Genomic DNA, 10,289 nt, shown 5'->3' with positions numbered 1-10,289 from the left:
ACAGTATAGAAAACCCAGAAATGGACCCTCAACTCTATGGTCAACTAATCTTCGACAAAGGAGGAGAGAATATCCAATGGAAAAAAGACAGTCTTTTAAACAAATAGGTGTTGGGAAAATTGGACAGCCACATAAAGAAGAATGAAACTGGACCATTTCCTCACACCATACACAAAAATAGACTCAAAATGGATGAAGGCCCTAAACGTGAGAAAGGAATCCATCAAAATCCTAGAGAACACAGACAGCAACTTCTGTGACCTCAGCCGCAGCAACTCTTGCTAGCCATGTCTCCAAAGGCAAAAAGGAACTACTGGAACTTCATCAAGATAAAAAGCTTTTGCACAGCAAAGGAAACAGCAAAACCAAAGACAATCGACAGAAAGGGAGAAGGTATTTGTAAATGTCTTATCAGATAAAGGGTTAGTATCCAAAATCTATAGAGAACTTCTCAGGGCAGCCCAGGTGGCTCGGTGGTTTAGCGCCGCCTTCAGCACAGGGCCTGATCCTGGAGACCCCACGTCAGGCTCCCTGCATGGAGCCTGCTTCTCCCTCTGCCTGTGTCTCTGCCTCTCTTTCTCTTTGTGTGTCTCTCATGAATAAATAAATAAAATCTTAAAAAAAAAAGAACTTATCAAACTCAACACCCAAAGAACAAATAATCCAATCAAGAATTGGGCAGAAGACATGAACAGACATTTCTTCGAAGGAGGCATACAAATAGTCAACAGACACATGAAAAAATGTTCCACATCACTCAGCATCAGGGAAATACAAATCAAAACCACAATGAGATACCCCTTCACACCAGTCAAAATGGCTAAAATTAACAAGTCAGGAAATGGCAGATGTTGGTGAGGATGCAGAATAAAGGGAACCCTCGTACATGGTTGGTGGGAATGCAACCTGGTGCAGCCACTCTGGAAAACAGTATAAAAGTTCCTCAAAAAGTTGAAAATAGAGCTACTCTACGATCCAGAAATTGCACTACTAGGGGTTTATCCTAAAGATACAAATGTAGTGATCTGAAAGGGGCACCTGCACCGCAATGTTTATAGCGACAATGTCCACAATAGCCAAACTAGGGAAAGAGCCCAGATGTCCAATGACAGATGAGTGGATAAAGAAAATGTGGTAAAGGGGCACCTGGGTGGCTCAGTTGGTTAAGTGACTGCCTTTAGCTCAGGTCATGATCTCAGGGTCATGGGATGGAGCCCCACATCAGGCTCCCTGCTCAGCGAGCATCTGCTTCTCCCTCTCCATCTGCCCCTCCTCCCTGCTTGTATTCTCTCTCTCTCTCAAATAAGTAAGTAAATAAATCCTAAAAAAATAAATAAATAAAATGTGGTTTATATACAATGGAATGTTACTCAGCCATCAAAAAACCCAAAATCTTGCCATTTGCAGTGACTTGGATGGAACTAGAGAGTATTTTTTTTTAAAGATTTTATTTATTTATTTATTTATTCATGAGAGACACAGGGAGAGAGGCAGAGAGACAGACAGAGGGAGAAGCAGGCTCCCTGCAGGGAGCCAGATTCGTGACTCGATCTCCGGACCACGATCATGCCCTGAGCCGAAGGCAGACACTCAACCACTGAGCCACCCAGGTGTCCCAGAACTAGAGTATTGTACTAAGCAAAAATAAGTCAGTCGGAGAAAGACAATTATCATATGATCTTACTCATATGTGGAATTTAAGAAACAAAACAGATCATAGGGGAAGGGAGGGGAAAAATAAAGATGAAATCAGAGAGAGAGACAAACCATAAGAGATTCTTTTTTTTTTTTTTTTTTTTTCCATAAGAGATTCTTAATCATAGGAAACAAATTGAGGGTCGCTGGAGTGGAGGGAGGTGGAGGGTATGGGGTAACTAGGTTATGGGCATTAAGGAGGGCACGTGATATGATGAGCACCGGGTGTTATATACAACTGATGAATCACTGACCTCTACTTCTGAAATTAATAATAAACTATATGTTAATTAACTGAATTTAAGTGAAAAAGCACAAGTATTAATTGGATTCCTACTCAAAAAAATGAGCATTTAGTGAACACTCCCCAAAAACATGTTAGATAATTGGCTATCCTTACCATATATATTATTATCCCTATTTAATAGGTAAGTAATCTGAGCCGAAAGCCTCAGATTATAGGCAAAGTATAATCATTCTCCCTCTTTTCACCTGCTCACCATCTCCTTGTGTTCAGGCTGACCTAGTGTCATTTCTAAACCCCTGACAAAGAGTCCAGACAGCTTGCCCAGAAATGCTACCTGGTCTCACACAGTAAGAGGAGTCTCCCTAAACTGGTTTCTTTGCCCTTTCCTTCAAGTTTTTTTGTAACTGACCTACCTTTGGAAGGCACTCAGGCCTTTCCTTTTCTTGGCAAAACTTGTACTCATCCTTTCAATACCCAAATTAAATGTCCCCGACTCCCCAAGTCAGATACTCACTCCTTCATCTTCCCTTAGCCTCTAAATGCCTCAACTGTTGACTTGGATCATGTGATTTTTTAAATTGGTTTATGTCTGTGTCTTCCACTAGACTGTTTCATTCTTCAAGAGCAAGGACTGTCTTTCAATTTTTGCATTCTCAGTGTGTCCAGCACAGTTTGCTGAAAGGTCAGTTTCTCCTGTCTGAAATCATCCTGCTTTCTGATTCTAAACTTTTTTACTTTTTTAAAAAATATTTTATTTTTTTTAATTTTTTATTTGAGAAAGAGAGAGAGAGAGGGAGATAGTTAGAGAGAACATAAGCAGAGAGGAGAGGGAGAAGCAGGCTCCCGTTGAGCAGGGATCATGACCTCAGCCCAAGGCAGATGCTTAACTGACTGAGCCACCCAGGTGTCCCTCTAAGTTTCTTTAAACAACTGGTCTTTTCTATTTTTCTTTCTGACTGCCATCACACATTCTCACATCTGATTCCCTGAGCTCACTTCTGCTAGCTCATATTTCCTAACATCCTCTTCCCCTTGCTTGCCCAGTAATTCCAATATAGGCACTGTTAAATTTGGTGTTTCCTTAGGATAACTTTTGCTTCTTGTTGTCTTATAGGGACGGCAAGGATTGCACTTCAAAACACAGTATTAAATTGTAAAAGGAGGATGTGCTTCATAAATCCCAGTCACAAATCCAGGTCTCATGTGAGGAAGGAGCTGTCATTCTGGAGGTCCTGTACAAATGACTGGCCCCTGGTTTTTTATTAACTGCATTTCTAGGCAAAGTCAGGGCCCTAGAAATATTCTGAGACTGGGAAATGTTCTCACATCAAGAAGCTTACCTGTTTTATTCTGTGCCCTGCCCACTCCTAGCACACATGATGCAGGAATTTTATGTGAGGGAGCCTGGGGCACTGACCTGAACACCCCTGCACTGTTTGTGCTGTTGCCCTGGACACCGGGACCATAACTACTGTCTTTCGCAATCAGCTCACCTGCTGAGTAACAGGCTGGAACATCAGGGCGCGTTTCCTGCCTCTGAAAATTAGCTGCGGTTCTGGTCAGGAACACTGGAGTTATTACCCTTCTTTTGATTCTTAAAATGAAAGACTCCCCAACAGAAAAGATAATTGGAAATGTGGAAAATATCCATGCCCTTTGCCCTGAACCCAGAGGAAAAGGTAGGTGCAGTCCTCATGGTACAGAAATTATATAGGAACAATATTCTAAGAGCCAGGACAGTCCCAGGCTGAGGACACCACCATTAGACTTGGCACTTTCTCATACCTCCCTTCATCCCACAATGTTTCTTCATCAGTAGTAATTAGTTCCAGAGAGTTCCTGCCTTCAGAGAGGAAACCCAGAGTACAGTGATCATTTCTTCTTTAGATTGATTGTCTATTGGAATTGATAAAGTGGGATAAGACCCTGAAGGCATTTTTGCCGTGGGAACAGTGGGTGGAGGCAGGAGTGTAGCGCCTGGGCAGTGGAGAACACGAAGGCCAAGGCACTGCTGCTTATGTTACCTTTTTCTGCTGGAACTCCCAAGTGAAGGCTGGAGGGCATCAAGTGACTCAGCGAGCATAGATTCACCAGGAGGGAGCCCTCCACTCCCTGTAGAGCACAGAGCATGTGGTGTTTTGGGGTCTTTTTTTTTTTTGCTTCTTGTTAATTTTTAAGACATTTTTGAAACAATCCCAAATTTACAGAGAAATTGAAAGCACAGTGCAAATAACTTTCTTCCTCTGAACCATGTAAAAGTCAATCACCTATATATTTGTCTTTTTTTTTTAAAGATTTTATTTATTATTCACGAGAGAGAAAGAGAGAGAGAGAGAGAGAGAGAGAGAGGCAGAGACACAGACAAAGGGAGGAGCAGGCTCCATCCAGGGAGCCCGACGTGGGACTCAACCCCGGGTCTCCAGGATCATGTCCTGGGCTGAAGGCGGCGCTAAACCGCTGAGCCACCCGGGCTGCCCTTTGTCTTTTTTTCAAAAGTGAAGTATATTTTATTAACCTTTTTTGGCTTAACAACCAATGCAATGAAAGTTTAACAACATTTCTTTTTTTTTTTTTGTAGTGAGAATTAAAATTTTCTAATTATTTTTTCTTGGCTATTTGTTCAGTTTTATTGGGACATAATTGACCTATAACATGGTATTAATTTAAGGTGTACAACACAATGATCTGATATACATATACATTGCAAGATGATCATTGCCATAAGCTTAGTTAACATCCATCACTTCAAATAGTTGCAATTTTTTCTTGTGATGGGAACTTGAAGATCTATTCTCTCCCTTACATATTTGTATTCTGTGAAGATACCGCTTTTATAATACTGGTGGCTTTTGAAAAAAGCACTGATATTGAAAAGGAGGGAAGGATACTTTCATTTTTTTTTAAGGAATAATTTCTATATTGCTTTATGTTTTTTCACAGCAAGAACATATGCATGCATTTCTAGTTTGTTCTAAAAGTAAATGAAAAGAGGATCTCTTGGCCTTAGCACCATCTTCTTGGAAACCTCTGTGCCATGAGAGCCAGAGGAAGAAGCAAATGCACAGGATGAGGTGAAAAAGAAGATGAGGCAAGTAAAGTCCAAGTAAACCATTAGCTTGTGCCCTCATGGAAGCCACAGCAGAAATAAGGAAAGCCAGAGGTCAGGGACACTGGTGCAAATTGTTGGACTGCATGCCTACTTTCTAGAACTCGATTCAATGAATCTAGAACATTCATCCACTTTTAAGACACTCATCTTGCTTATACCAAAACAGTCCATTTTGGTTCTTTGCCCTGGACCTGCGACTTTTGGGATTAACTCTGTTTTCATCTGTGGCTGAATGTAACATGTGTACAATAAATCATCTTTTCTGCTGTCTTAGCTGAAAAAAAAGTAAATGAAAAGGTAAAACTAGTAATGAAAAACATTTTAAAAGAGTAAGTTGCTGGCATCATGTGCCCCCTACAAAGACGTTCCTCTATAAAACCCCAACAGACCCATCTAATCAGGAAATTCACATGGATACATGACTGTCATCTATCTGCATACCCCACTCAAGTTTCTCCAATTGTCCCAGTAGTGTCCTTTATCTCAAAAGGATCCAGCCTGCCTTCTCTCTGGGTTGCTGTGGCTCTGCCCTCTCACCCTGTGTGGATGCCTAGCTTGCTCTGCTAGGCCATACTACATTAGGCCTGAGATGTTTAGGAAGGGAAGGGCAAGAAGAAGAATGAATATATATATATTTTATACATAAAATTACATATTATTACATATTTCATATATTTTGTGGTTTGAGGCAACACATCCAAAGACATTTCAGGCTTTAACTGAAGTATCTGAGTGAATTTTGCCTCTTCTGGGCAGCTGCCCCTTCAAGGCAAGCCAACAGTGTTTGTGCAGGGAAAGCCCCTGTGCCAGGAAATGTGGCACTTGCCCCAAGTAAGGCCCTGTAGAGCACCATACAGATTGGACATCTACATGTGGTGGGCTGTGGAGTCAGACTGCCTGGGTTCATGTCCAGGCTGGCCACCGATGGCTGTGGGCCTCTGACCAGGTATGAACTCTGTAAGCCTCTGCAAATGGAGGGAGTAAAGGAAAGAACTCGATTATAGCACCGTTGGAGGATTGCATGAGCTGAGGCGCCCTAAGCACTTAGCACAGTGCCCAGCACATGGTAGGTACTCAAGAAGGGTTTGCTCCTATGAATACACCTGCATTTATCTTAATGTGAAGGCTTGACCACACCCTGCTGGAAGGCTGAGGAACATATGTAGTGTTAGCCTGTGGCTTCGGGTAGCGCCTGGCACACAGCCCTGGGCAACTGCAAGTGAGTGTCTCCAGTCTCTGAAGCCAGGATGGCTTTCTGCCCTTCCTCTCCTCAGGCTGGGGGAGTAGAGAATAAATAGCCAGAGCATCCAGGCATCCTTCTCCCCCTCCCCCCCACTTCCTACTTCTTTCCCCAACCTCCACCTCTCACCACATCCTGAGGAAGAACAAAGTAGCAGATGGGAGGAGTGAAGCAGGACCAGGCTGAATGGTCTCTACGGCACCGACTCCCGGAGGCTGCCGAGGCAGCGTGCTGGCGGCTTGGAGCCTGGCCAGGGCCCGAGAGAGAAATGACAAATAGCTTTGGCTTTGTTTTGGTTTCTTTATGTTGTGGCAAGAGGGAGGACCCTGAGATGGAAAACGCAACCCCCCCCCCCGCCCCCCAGTCTCCATCCCCGACCCCTCTCCTCTGGTTTCTCCAGACAGTTGGCAAAAAGCTACCTCCCTGCTCCCAGTCCGCTTCCAGACCGGCCACCTGCTCGTTCTACAGGGCAGGCCACTCTGGGACTTTTCATGACAGTCTCCCGGGTTGTTTGGGGATGTGGGGTTTGTGCGAGAGACTGGGGAGCCTGCTTTCCTGATGAGGTCACTGTTCCTTGAGCTATTACCTTGCTTTCGTTGGCCTGAGCAAGCAGCAGGAATGCCTGGGAGCAGCGTTTGTTTGTGAAACATCAAATCCCTGCCTAGTTACGCCCGAGCGGCTAGCCGGCCTCCAGACCCCAAGCCCTCTGTACTTCTTCAGTCTCGAGGCCTGCGGGGACAGGTGTCCGTTACCTGCCTGGGAACGAAAGGCCTGGAGCACAGCCCAGGCAGGATGGGCAGAGGGCAGCTTCCCTCCTGGGGCAGGAGGGGGACGTGGGCAGGGCCTGTGGGCTCCCGGGCCAAGGCGCTTTGTAGATTTCATCTGCAGCCTAATTTCGCTGGTAGGGAATGCGGGCAAGAGGCCAGGGCAGCGTTTGGCAGCGAGCGGACTATCTTCTAGAGAGGGAGAGCAGTTTGAATTCACGGTGAGATCACTGTGAATTCCTGCCCTCCTCTTCCTGCCTGTGAGCCCATGGCCGTTGGCCTGCACAGACCTGGCGTGTTCGCGGCCTTCTCGCCTTCTCGCCTTCTCCGGCTGCGGGCACTGACCCCACAGGCCCCACTGGGGGAGCAGGTAGCCTGGGCTCCTACCAGCCTGGAGTTCCTGCCTGCCAGCTGCTGACGGGCCTGGCCCTGCAGTCTGGCCCCAGGCTCTGAAAATGATTCTATTTTAGGTTGCTGACTAGCTCTTCAGCCCTCATTCCTGTCTCGAACTTCCTGAGTCACTTCTCCTCACTCCCAGTGCTGCTTCTTTCTGAATGGAGTGGATTAGCATAGCACCATATGTTAGAAGAGCAATTCACAATTTATAAAGCCTTTTTATGCACCAGCTCTCTTCTGATCTTTCATCAGCCTATGAGGTCCACCAGCCAGGTAATTTCATCCATGTTTCACAGATAGCAACAATGGAGGCAGTTTGACCAATGACACACACACATACACACACATACACAGGCACACTGTAAGTCATTGTGGAGTTGAGTCATAAGAAACAGGCTTCCTGTCTTGAGTCTGATGCTCATCCCTACCACCTTACATGTCTAGGTGTCCATGTGTAGGGCACTGGCAAGTGAGACCCTGCAGGACCACCTCTGGTGGCCATTTCTTTTCTTCTTGCTGGAGGACGTTTGCTTCTGGGGAACACTGCACTTTGAATCCAAGGTATTTAAAATACTGATGGGAGATAAGCAGAACTCTAGACAAAGTAGACGAGGAAGCCTGAATTTGTTCCCCCATTAGGAGCCCTTCACCCCATCCTTTCACCTTATCTTCAGGTTCCTAAGAAAACCTTTTCTCCATTCCTTCACTCTCCTACTCTAAGGCATAAAGGATTGATAAGTTTACACTGTTTAAAGGGTTACCCTCTCCAGTCCTTAGCTCACCTTACAATCATGTGGTCTATGCCTCAATTTACAAGTCAAGCACCTCCAAACGCATTGTCTTGTGAAAAAGAATTAAGGAAATCTCACAAAATGGAGTCAGGAGGTTCAGTAGGGGGAGCTCAGACGCCCTTCCACTCCTCATCTATTGCAAATCCAATAAGAAAAGGTGGGTTTTGCTTGTGGATACTGCTTGACTGCCCCAGCAGAAGGAAGGAGAGGTGTGTGTTGATGCTGACAGGGAAGAGGAAACAGGGAGGGGGTGGGCAATGAGAAACTGGGAATAAGCTTGCCCTCATCACAGGCTTGCTGTGGCCAGAACTAGTGCTGAGTGAAACAAAGAAAGCATTTTCATAGTTTGCTTTGCCTCTTGTGCTATATGTGAATATTGTCACCCAGAGAATGCAATCACATTTGGAGCACTGGCTGCGGCATTTATTTATTTTATTTTATTTTATTTTATTTTATTTTATTTATTTTATTTTATTTTATTTTATTTTTATTTTGTTTTGTTTTATTTTATTTTTATTTTGTTTTGTTTTATTTTATTATTTTATTTTATTTTATTTTATTTATTTTATTTTTCGGCATTTGATTTTAGAAATAGCTGTGTCTTGTGCATTGGGGGCTGCTGATTAATTCCTGACACCTGCCCCTCACCCCCTGAAATTGCCAGGCTGGGTAGAATCCTGAGCTCTGTGGATTGTGATGTGAGCAAAAAGCCAGTTCATGTTGAAGTAGGGCCTCTCCCTAAAGAAGAGTGGGGCCCAGGTGATCAAGGAGTAGGAAACTCAATTTGCTCTTCTATGGATGGAATCTGAAATGTTAATCACCACTTGCCTAGAATTCCAGGTACCACCCTGCTGAGCAGGATCCAGATCCCCATTTTCTCCTAGAAGAACATAGACCCTCCTTAGGCCATCAGGCAAAGGCCTGGCTGCTTGAACCCCAGGAGGGGAGTTTAGCTTCATGGCTAAACTCCAACGTCCCCACCCAGAACTCAGAATTTATGAAATCTCCAGGAACGCCAGGAGCACGGAATGGCTTATGGTGTGAAGTGGTATGAGCCTCTCTACTTGGTTTACCCACAGACCCCAGCTAGGGGCTAGGAAGCAGGTTGACACAGGCCCAGCTGCCCTGTCAATGAACAAGTCACAGGTCAGGTTTCTTTTGCTGCCACTCCCTTGACAGCACATGACTTTTTCCAAACTATATGCTCCCTCCCAACAATGGATATTAATAGCTGTGAATCTCGTCCCAAGTCCAAAGTGACCAAACCCCCACCACCAAAAAAAAAAAAAAAAAAAAAAAAAAAATTTCTAAGCATGTGGCCTGTCTGCAAAATGAAATCTTTCTTCCTGTGCACTTTGACAATGCATTCACCACAAACCTTTCAAAAGAGGTTGACATTTCTTGTATTAAAAACTGAATGCAATCCCTGAGGATTAGAATCTTTAGGAGAGTTATCTTGTGTTTTTTCTTGCTTGTCCCTAGGTCTCTGCCAACTTAGAGTCAGAGACAACATGTCACACGATTCCTTTTAAAATTGGGCTCTGGCTGCTGCTGCTTTGCCTACCCACTGCCCATCTGCCTGCTCTGAAGGCAGCACAAGTATTGGGAGGGGTGGGGGGACTGCCAGAGAACACACAAGTAAGAACTGAAATATTTGACTGGACTTGGTCCTAACAGAGGCGATTTTATTACCCTAAATGTCCTGGAAACCCTGTTGCCTCTGGCGCGAGAAGACTCCAGCCTCCGTCATCCTGGACAGCAGTCTGCAGCTAGCCTTGGCGTCCTTCTGCAAGTGGCTGTAACGTGAGTCACAGGGGCAGTCTCCAGGGAGGCTGAACATGAGGTGGGCACAGAGGAGAAAGGCTCTGTCTTCCCTGGCCTCAAGAGAGAGACGCCAGTGGGCTGGGATGGCCGCTGGGCCCCCAGGGATTTGTGGTGGGGACTGAGGGGTTGGTATCAGGGAGGAGGGTGAGCCCAGAGAGGGCAGGTCATGCCAGGCCAAGCCCCATCAGAAATGGCCTTGGTGTTGACTGTTGGGCAGGGCCCA

Source organism: Canis lupus, chromosome 29 (assembly GCF_003254725.2).
Source record: "Canis lupus dingo isolate Sandy chromosome 29, ASM325472v2, whole genome shotgun sequence".
Lineage (NCBI taxonomy): Eukaryota > Metazoa > Chordata > Mammalia > Carnivora > Canidae > Canis > Canis lupus.
This window is presented reverse-complemented; position numbering follows the sequence as displayed.